Source organism: Xyrauchen texanus, chromosome 31 (genome assembly GCF_025860055.1).
Source record: "Xyrauchen texanus isolate HMW12.3.18 chromosome 31, RBS_HiC_50CHRs, whole genome shotgun sequence".
Lineage (NCBI taxonomy): Eukaryota > Metazoa > Chordata > Actinopteri > Cypriniformes > Catostomidae > Xyrauchen > Xyrauchen texanus.
Genome location: NC_068306.1, coordinates 24500608 through 24512369, shown reverse-complemented (window position 1 = coordinate 24512369; position 11762 = coordinate 24500608).

Here is an 11762-nt window from a genome sequence, read left to right as displayed (position 1 = left end):
TGTCCATACCATTATTTACTCAGTTTGCTGAAAATAAAAGCAGTTGAAAGTGAGAGAATGTTTATTTTTATTTTTTGCTGTTTTTATATCTACACTGAATGAGGCACTGAGATATAAGAAAATAAATAAAACAGCTTTGTCAATATAACATATTGGATGTGTTTTTAGACACATATTTATGAAAAACAATTAGGCATATGATAAATTATTTATTTTTTAACTCCGTATGCATGAGCTAAGAAAAAGATATGAAGTACTATTGAAAGGTGCTTAGAAATACATAAATTAATTTGTCATGTTGAGTGGAGACACTGGATTCTGTATTGGCATTGGCAACAATAATTCAAAACAACTGATTACTCAATGTTCCAGATGTGGTAAAAATTTATCATAAAGCTAGCATGTTAAATTGCCATTAGTTTTATTCTAGAAAATACAGTCTAGAAAAATTGAGGGGGATAAAAAAAAAAAGGCATCTATTTGGTAGGTTTTCATTTGCTTAAAAATCCAAGATTATCAACATCCAGTTGGTTTCATTTGTCATTGCTAAACTAATGTGCAGATCAAGAACAAAATTTCACTTTATCGCTTTTTAGATTAGCAAGATGGTGCTTTCCCCATCTGTGGAGAAAATGTTCAGTATTCTTACCGCACTCAGAAATAAGAGGAAACTCTAATTGCAAGGAGCTCTTCAATTGTTTTTTTTTTTTTTTCTTGTGGATTACATGATCAAACTAAAAATGTAAACATTTGCACACAGAATTTGCAGCATTGTTAATTAAGATTTACAAGCACCATACTAATATTCATTTTGTGTCTGTCAGTACAACTGGACCCAAATTAAAAGGCTTGAAAAGCAGTAAATTGATAATTGGACATCAGGTTGTCCTGTTTGGAAATTATCAATAATATGGAGGTTAATAGTATTTCCGCTTGAACTGTGATTAAAAAAGTGAATTAATTTAAATATTTTTTGTTGTGCATTTGGATGTTTGGTTGATCTTTTATTTTGATAGTGGTATTTGTATCCTATTGTCCTGATCATGCAAACAGTTTAGCATCTTATAAAGTTTAAGAAGTGGGCACTTGAAGTTGGCACAGGAGGAATTCACAATTTGTCTTTTTCATTAATCTGGATGCTTGTCATCTTAAATTTTTAATGTGGAATTATATTAATGTCAAATCTCTTTGAAACAAAAAAAATGCTTCCATAGAACTTGGGTGCAAAACGTTTTATCAGACTCATGGCTTGAGGTTACAGACATTGCAGAAATAATCATGCCAGCTGATTCAAACTATTATGTATGAATCTTCCTTATGATTTAAACTATATATATATATTGATTTCTAGTAAAAATGTTAAACTGAATAATAAACTGAAATTGTGAAGAGTAGAGGCAGAATCAGGAAACAAGAGGCAGGAAAGAAGGATGTGGTATAATGGAACTTTGCACAATGTAGCCAAACTGAATGAACTGCATACACAATTCAAATCAAATCAAATCACTTTATTGTCACACTACCATGTACACAAGTGCAACAGTAGGTGAAATTCTTGTGTGCAGGTCCGAGCAACATAGCAGTCATGACAGTGACGAGACATATACCAATTACAATAAACAACATATTTACACAACACAATTTACAAATCAAATGTACACATACTTACACAACACAATAATTATATACAATGTACAGTAAACAATACACACAATATACAATACAATAAGTAAAGAGTATACATATATATATATATATATATAAGTAGTTGTATTGAGGAGAATATGCTGACAGTCCAGTGTGAGATTATAGATTAATAAAGTGCAGTGCAAATTATTAATCGTGAGAGATCAATTGTTCAACAGTCTGACTGCTTGGGGGAAGAAGCTGTCATGTAGTCAGCTGGTGCGGGTCCTGATGCTGCGATACCGCCTGCCTGATGGTAGCAGTGAGAACAGACCATGACTCGGGTGGCTGGAGTCTCTGATGATCCTCCGAGCTTTTTTCACACACCACCTTTTATATATGTCCTGGAGGGAGGGAAGCTCACCTCCGATGATGTTCCTGGCAGTTCGCACCACCCTTTGCAGGGCTTTGCAGTTGTGGGCGGTGCTATTGCCATACCAGGCGGTGATGCAGCCAATTTCAGATTTCACATGATTTATACATACAGTGGTGTTAGTTGTCTTTGCAAAAGGAGGGACAACTGTGATATCCAGGCTTAGGCACATCTACTGTACAGTACTGCTTTACAGTAAATAGTTTAGTTGGAATTAAAATTACCCAAATAATTATAATAGCTATAATATGCATGCACTATTGCCACATTTAGCTAAAACTAGTAGACACATTCACAGCTACATTATAGCGCATCAGCTAACATGAGCTGAAGCATCGCCATAACGACCATGGGGCAGCTGCTGCGGGTGCATGTGCATTACTTCTCCCCATCCAAGTCCACCTCGTATCCTGTTTCACGTCTAGTGAGTTAACGGGTTGGCACATATGGCAATCACATTGATTGAGGTGTTTTCTGTAGTTCCCATATCAAAAGCTGCACTTAAAGCTGCACTTAATGATTCAGCACTTTCGGAATGTCTTTTAGGAGTGACCAGCTGTGAATATGTGTGCAACACGTCAATACAATTGACTAGAATTTATAGCCTCTGTTGTTGACATCATCAGCATGCGCCAGTAACAGGGCTATAAATAGATGTGCCACAGGTGCATTGTCAAGTCTTTTGTCTTCAGACCACTCTTTGTGCTTCTCAAGCCTCTCAAACTCTGCATTTTCCTCTGTTAGGAGTTAGATTTATCAGGCAGTGTGCAGAAATCTTTTTCTTATTTTTCTTCTTTCTTCTATCACTTAAGTATGAAAGACAAAGAGAAAATGAGTGATAAACAAAGCAAATGGTGTGTGTTTCCCTGTTTAAGCCATATGGCTGAATCTGTTTATTACTTTCTTTCCTCTGCAAAACACAAAGATTTTTAGAATAAAAATACAAATATTTAAGCTCTGTAGTTCCATAAAATGCAAGTGAATGGAGGCTCTAGAAGCTCTAAAAACATAAAGGCAGCATAAAAATAATCCATATGACTCCAGTGGGTAAATCCATGTTTTCTGAAGTGATCCAATCAGTTTTGAGTTAAAATAAATGAGAACATAACTCCCTTTTCACTATAAATCTTGACAGTCTCCTTGGAGATCTTAATTTAAAACTCCATTACAATCTAGTGCTCAGCGCATCCATTAAGCACAATAAGAAGTGTAATTTGTAATAACTTACTTAGAGACTGCAATGGCGAGATTACAGTGAAAAAGGAGTTATATTTTGGTCTTTTCTCACCCCAAACTGATTGGATCGCTTCTGAGACACAGATTTAACCACTGGAGTCATATGGATTACTTTGATGGTGCCTTAGTTTATGTGACTTTTGGAGCTTCAAAGTTTTTGTCACCATTCACTTGCATTGTATGGACCTACAGAGCTGAGATATTCTTCTAAAGATCTTTGTTTGTGTTCTGCAGAAGAAAGTCAGTCATACACTTCTGGGGTGGCAGTACAAATTTGAGAGAAGTTCAATTTTTTTGGTGAACTATTCATTTAAGTGCCTTTTCTAGTTCATTGCGCATTATCTTCTTCAAGCATTCCCTAGTGCCATTTCCTAACACAGTGTGTCTACATCTGCCTGTCATCTGGCCATAACAATAAACAAATCAAGTGCCGTTCTAAAACTATTATAGATTTGTTTTGTTATGAATCCAAGCTGTCTTCCCCTACATCCCCTAAAGATATTTCAGGTTCACGTACAGTAAGGTGAGAATGCAGTACAGCCTTAGGTTCCAGTGATGGAGATATCCATCTATATACTGTATGGTCGCTAACTCACTATGGGAACAGACAGCTCCTTTATACAGCTGGCTGCAGAGAACTATTGCTACCTTCAGATTTTACTGCAGTCAGCATCTGAATGATCTCTGTGTTAACTATTCTCACTGGGAAACTTGTCGTTCTGGGACACTGTTAGATTGAAGTATGACACATATGCTTCAGACAGAGCTGGCATTGTATTAGCCAGCCCACCTCGAGGCAAATCAATAAACAATACTGTGCACAGTCGATGCATTAAAATAAAGCAGAGCTCATTTTTTCACCTTCATTTTGGGGTGTGTGTGTTTGTGTGCTTTACATTGTTTAGTGTTACCACAAACTATACCACACTTGTTAGACATTGGTTGAGAGTTAGAGGCAGTTTGTCCTGAATAGTAACTAATTTGAAAAAACTGTGTTTTGTCAAGCAGTGACTAATAGCAGTATATTCCATTTCAGTAATGTGTTTAGAGCTAAGAGCTAAATTGTTTAATTTCTGTGCTGCTGGAATTACCAGCTGAATAAAAAAAGGGTTGCATCATTGCGTCATTACGTCATGTCCGTTAACATAGGAAAGAAGAGCCGGCTGTCTCGTTCCCATGTAAACAGTAGATAGAGTTTTAGTTTGCGAGTAGCCGTTAAAAAGAAGAATGAAGATACAGTTCAGTTCAGTCACACACACACTGTTCCGGACAGCATTGCAACAATCTGGATGGATGTTTATCTGTTATCCATTTGGCGAATTTGCTTACCTGCTATAATGCTTGGATATGTTGTCTGGAAGGGTAAATATTGCTTGTATGAATCAAAGAATACTCATGTGTTAACCAATCGTGATGTATCTACGTTGTCGGGGGGAGTTACTGTAACATGGTTACCAATATTTACAACTTCTGAAATAGCATGTTAACTGTTATATTGCATATTTAAGCATATTATTTTCATGTTTAATAAATAATATTTTATCCTCATCATTACTTAATCCTTTTTTATGTTTTTTGTTTACTGTGTTATTGTGTGCATTCATCGACATACCATACTCTGTTTTGTGAGAGTATAGAATTGTGAATTCAGTACCGTAAATCAAACCAAATCCTTATGCCCTAAATAATTTCTGTTAAAAAAAAAAAACACATTAAAATACAAAATATTCAATAAAATGTTTTAATCTGATTAATCAATGAAATAATCAGAGACTAATCGATTGTCAAAATAATAATTATTTGTAGCCCTAATTTGTTGGACAAACAAATAGTCCCACCCCAAACTCAAATCATTGGTTGAGCTAATATGACTGGTCACAATGCTCAAACAAACAGAAGAATGTTTTTATAGAAACATAGAGCCACAGTATTTACACTTTTCAGGGAAATCAACCTATAAATGGCTTACTTATAGTTGTCTCTGCATATTAAACTGGAAGACATGTATTTTAACATTTAAAAAATGACATGCTTCAGCTCAAAAGAAAATGTATTTCTTCCTGATGTGTTTTCCCCCCAGCCACGCATTAATCCTCTGTATTAAAAAAAAAAAAAAAAAAGAGCACATTTTAGTGCCCAGTACACTTGCCAGGGGGTGGAACTGCAGCAACCCTCACTGTCTCACTACAATCTGTGTATGTTCCTACATGTTGCCAAAGAGAAAGTGTAAGCAGGGGGAGTTAAGCTCCCTCTTTGTGTCGAGTCAGAGAAAGGGCAAATCAGTCTAATTCACGCTGTTGAACCTTGGTGACGCTGACCAGCCTGGGTGAATGGCCAGGGATTTGCCCTGTCAGAGCAGGTGCACTTTGAGCGATGAGGAATAAAGTTATTTTGACAGCGGGTATCGTAGTGGGCATCAGCAGTCACACCCTGTGTGATCTCTCCACAGTCAGCAATAATGGTAACAGTCTTTCTTGAGAGGTGGACTTTTTTACAGCCTTAACTCAATTATATAGAGTGTTATTAACTTATTAACACCTTTGTTTGAAAATGTTATGTTGAGAAGTGGTCTGAGAAACTAATAATACCTTATTGCAGTAGATGAGTTATGACCTTATAATAACACAATGCTTTTGGCTTTTAGACCACATAACAGCTAGAGATAGTGATTTAAACTATAACTAATGCAGAATTTAAATGACTTATCCTTTATTTTATTTTGTTATTTTTTTTGCAGGACAAAAATTATTTTTATTTGAGCCTACTGGTCTTAGGTAGGACTTGGTAGACAAATTTCCTTGCATAAGCACTGCATTGCTCTAGAATCCCTGTCAAAATGTCTCTTTACCACTGATCTATATATATAATATTATATAAATAGATCAGTGCTATTTACACATATCTTTGTCTGTCATTGTCTATTGTCTAATATATATATATATATATATATATATATATATATATATATATATATATATATATATATATATATATATATATATATATATATCACACACACTGACAGCCAATAGTTTGGAATAATGTACAGATTTTGCTCTTATGTTTATATTAATATTGGCCTTAAGACATGCCAGTATACTGCATACTGTGGCAACTCAAATACAACGTTACACTTCATTTAACAAACCAAACAGCTTTCAGCTCTGTTTGATATAATGGCAAGTGATTTTCAAGTACCAAATTAGCAATTTAGCCTGACTACTCAATGATAAGTTGTTGGAGTGATGGCTGCTGGGAATGGGGCCTGTCTAGATTTTATCAAAAATGACTTTTTTTCAAATAGTGATGGTGCTGTTTTTTACATCAGTAATGTCCTGACTATACTTTGTGATCAGTTGAATGCCACTTTGGTGAATTAAAGTACCAATTTCCTTTGAAACAGCAAAATCAGTACATTATTCCAAACGTTTGGCCTCCAGTGTATATACAGTTGAAGTCAGAAGGTTATATACACCTTAGCCAAATACATTTAAACATTTTCACAATTCCTGACATTTAATCATAGAAAATTCCCTGTGTTAGGTCAGTTAGGATCACTACTTTATTTTAAGAATGTGAAATGTTAGAATAATGGTAGGGAGAATTATTTATTTCAGCTTTTATTTCTTTCATTATATTCTCAATGGGTCAGAAGTTTTCATACACTTTGTTAGTATTTGGTAACATTGCCTTTAAATTGTTTAACTTGGGTCAAACGTTTTGGGTAGCCTTCCACAAGCTTCTCACAATAAGTTGCTGGAATTTTGGCCCATTCAGGTTTGTAGGCCTTAATGCTCGCACACAATTTTTCAGTTCTGCCCACAAATTGTCTATAAGACTGAGGTCAGGGCTTTGTGATGGCCACTCCGATACCTTGACTTTGTTGACCTTGTGGTCATTGTCCATTTTGAAGATCCATTTGCGACTAAGCTTTCATGGCTGATATCTTGAGATGTTGCTTCAATAGATCCACATAATTTCCTTCCTCATGATGCCATCTATGTTGGGAAGTCCCTGTCCCTCCTGCAGCAAAGCACCCCAAAACATGATACTGCCACCCCCATGCTTCATGGCTGGGATGGTGTTCTTCGGCTTGCAAGCCTCACCCTTTTTCCTCCAAACATAACGATGGTCATTATGGCCAAACAATAACATTTTCTCTAGGAGACAGAATGTGTCTCCTTCCTGAGTGGTATGATGGGTGTGTGGACCCAGGCATTTGGATTTTGCTCCCAAGGATAAATCAGACTTGTGGAGGTCTACATTTTCTTTTTTCTGAGGTATTGGCTGATTTCTTTTGATATTTCCATGATGTCAAGTAAAGATGTGAGTTAATTGGAGGTACACCTCCAATTAACTCCAATTAGCCTATCAGAAGCTAATTGTCCAAAGGATTGACACCATGCACTGTGGGGACCGTGCCATCTGTTGCAGGGCTCCCTGTTCTTCTATTCTATTGTATTTGCAAAAGTAATGTTTGGGAGTCTAACATGTAAATTTCCTTTTGACACACTAAAGTAGCAGATATAAATAACATCTTATGTGCCTAAGACTTTTACACAGTACTAATATATAATATATATATATATATATATATATATATATATATATATATATATATATTAGGGTTGTCGATTTTTTGTGTTCAAAACACTTGAAGGAGCGTAAATGCTGAACTTAGCGATCTTAAGATGTGTTTAAAGATTGAGTATTAAACTATATTTAACATTTTATGTTTATGATGCAACGCAACCGAGATGCTACACAAGCATGTCTGATGCAGGGTGTGGCTGGATTGAGATGGTGCAAAATTTGGAAGTTACCCATAAATATTTAATCACAAATAAAATCAAAGAAATTTCCTTCAAACTTATTTATAAGTACTACCTCACTAATTATTTTCTTGTAGAGAGATTTAATTGTGATGTTGATATATTCTGTACATTTTATGGTCTGCAGGAGGAAAAAAAATTGTCATTTATTTTGGAGTTGTCCCTACTCGACTTGTTTTTGGTCTGATTTCTGCAAGATTGTTAGAGATCATATTATTCCCAGCTTTCAACTTTGTTTTGAAAATGTTTTATTCGGTTTTTTTCGCTATGACATGTCTCTTCATAAGGAATATTATTTGATTAATGTTCTGCTTTTGTTGGCAAAGTTTAGTATTCATAAATATAGGTATGGAGGTTATAACCATTAGTTTTAATTTTTAATTCAGAGGTTCAGCAATACCTAAGAACAATTTCCAATTTTAGTAACAAGAAAAGTAAAGTGTATTGAAATATGTAAACAATTTGATATTTGTATTAAACTGTTTATTTATTTATTTTCCTTTTTTGTTGTTGTTTGTTTTATATACCTCTTGGCTCTAGATGTAAAAGTTTTGTAAGCATTAATACAACATTTTAAAAACAAATGTCGGGTCCTTAAACAAGCCTTATAATAAATCTCCAACTGATTGACAAATTTATTTGTGAAATGGATTGCTGTGAACTGTATGCCAATTAGAGGTCGACCGATTAATCGGCCGGCCGATTAATCGGCCGATTTTTTTGAATTTTTTACATAATCGCCATCGGCCAATATCCACGCATATCAAGCCGATTATTAGGCAGGCGCATCTGTGGGCAGCCTAGTGTTGTTGTCGAACACGTGTTCGACGCACGCTGCCCCTAGAGTCATTTTCCAGCAGAGTGAGCAGACCTCATCCAGTGCCTAAGGAAGGAGCTAAGTTCCTTGGAGAAAACAGTAAGGGTTAAATTTGTATAACTTCTTTAGATTTAATTAAAAACTTTTGATACGTTACTGCCAACTTCAAGAAAAAAACGTGACAAACGCGATAGTTGACATGACGTTCGGCTACTTTGGATATTGATAGCGTAGTTGAAGTTGCATTATCACAGCAGAAGGGTTGCTATCATGTCACAATAAGCAAGCAAGAATTTTGCAATTACAGACAGTGAATCTGAGACTTTTATTTGTTCTGTTTGTGTGTCTTATATTTGAGAGGGTTGTCACTCAATGCAGATAAATAAGTAATAAAAATATACCAACGCAGTATTGAAGGACTGGCTTTGGTAAGCTCGGACGTTACCGCTAGTTATGGAAATAGTTGGGGAGAAAATATTCTGCATCAGGAGCTTATTAGATCTGAACTGTCTTAAAGGGGAAGCTGTCTATTAAACGTGTGACGATTGAGCCACTGCGAATCAAACAACAAAAGGCAAAGAGAAAATCACTTACAGCTCTTGAATGAATAACTTCTGCATTAATAAGCATTAATCTATCTATGATAAACTATGCAGTGTTATTTTACAATTGATTACTTTATTAGACTTCTTTTTAGACCACACCTGAACAGTAATGTTAGTAGACCTTCCTGAAATAAAATTTTATATATATATATATATATATATATATATATATATATATATATATATATATATATATATATATAACAAAAAGAACCGTTAAGAATACCGTTAAAGTACCGGATCGATAAGCAGTATCGGTAAGAGTAGTAATACCATTAAAACGATATCCATCCCTAGTTATGCCTGTGTTTCTCTTGGATGCTCTGAATATTGGATTACGTGTCTGGATTGCCCATTAATTAAAGCTGCATTTGGATCTCAACCTTCGTGTCTCGGAGCAGTTCGTAACACCTGCTTTGTTTATTTAATATATTTGTTATACATTATTTATACAATATGTTTTTACATTATACATTTTTAATTTAAGTGTACAAGTGCAGATTGGTCAAGTGTTCAATAAATGTATTTGTTGAGAAATGTTGTCTATCTTATGTAATTATGTGTGTTACATTTTATCTTTCAAATAAAAGGTTCAAATAAGAGGTTAAAAACAAGCACATATCGTCCAAATATCGGCCAAAATAAATCGGCAGCATTAATCGGCCATCGGCCGACCCGGATTTCAAAAGATCGGCATCGGCTTGAAAAAAACAATATTGGTCGACCTCTAATGCCAATGATTGGTTTATGTTCAATAATATGGTAGTAAACAATACATTGTATTCTAAAGCCACTTTTAAATTGTCTTATCAATGATTAACTCTTCTGCCACAAGAATGAAATGCATTTGAAGTATCTGAATATTTTTTTATTTTAGTTTTATATATATATATATATATATATATATATATATATATATATATATATATATAATTTTTTATATTTAAAGATAACTATGTATAATTATATTTTGATATAAATATGTATAATCATTATATATTTAATTATTGTTATATGAGGGGCTTTCTCAGGAAATATTTGTATATGCGATTAATTAATCGGGACACCATGTAATTAATTCGATTAACATTTTTAATCGATTGACAGCCCTAATATATATATATATATATATATATATATATATATATATATACACTGTAGAGTGTGCCTGTGGGTGTGTGTATACATATGCATCTGTGCAAAAGTCTTAGGCACATTAGATGATTTACAAAAATATTTGTCTTAAGTCGTTTTTTTAATATCTCCTCCTTTAGTGTGTCAGTAGGAAATATACATTTTAGATTTCCAAACATTCCTTTTGCAAATAAAAGAAGTAGAACAAGAAGGTTGTATTGCCCACACAGAGTCTGGATCTCAATTTCATTGAGTTAGTCTGGAATCACACGAAGAGACAGATGCAACTGAGACTAAATACACATAACTGTGGCAAGTTCACCCAGATGCTTGGAACAATCTAACTGCAAATAAACTTGAAAAACTTTGCGCAAGTGTTACTAGGAGAATTGTTGCTTTTTTAAAGGCATAGGGAGAGGTTACACCAAATATTGATGTAGTTTTTTTTATGTTTACTGCACTTTGTATTAAGTTAATTTGTAAATTAAAAATCTTCATGGCTTTATTTTTGAAAACATCCTCAATATACAAAATTTTTCACATCTGCCTAAAACCTTTACACAGTTCTGTATATGTGTCCTCTTCTGTACACTGGAATCGTCTGTCAACAAGATTGTTTCCTTGTGTGTGTGTGTACCATTACTGGACCAAAAAAATCTATGTATTCTTCTTTATTTGGACTTTGTTCTAAATAGGGATGTGCAAGACGACTAATTTTATTGGTGTTTAAACATACATTTTAGAGCTTAGGTTCCACGCAGAAGCATAAATCGGCCTTTAGTCAAATAATAATATTTTTTTCACATTATAATGAAAGTAAACTAAACTTTAAAAAACAAGCACAGGATACTAAATGCATACCATGGAACCTACCATAGCCTGACGTGCACCTCTTCAAAAATTCGAACCCAGGGTGTGCTGAGTGACTCCAGCCAGGTCTCCTAAGCAGCCAAATTGGCCCGGTTGCTAGGGAGGGTGGAGTCACATGGGTTAACCTCCTTGTGGTCACGATTAGTGGTTCTTGCTCCCAATGGGGAGTGTGGTAAGTTGTGTGTGTATCGTGGAGAGTAGCATGAGTC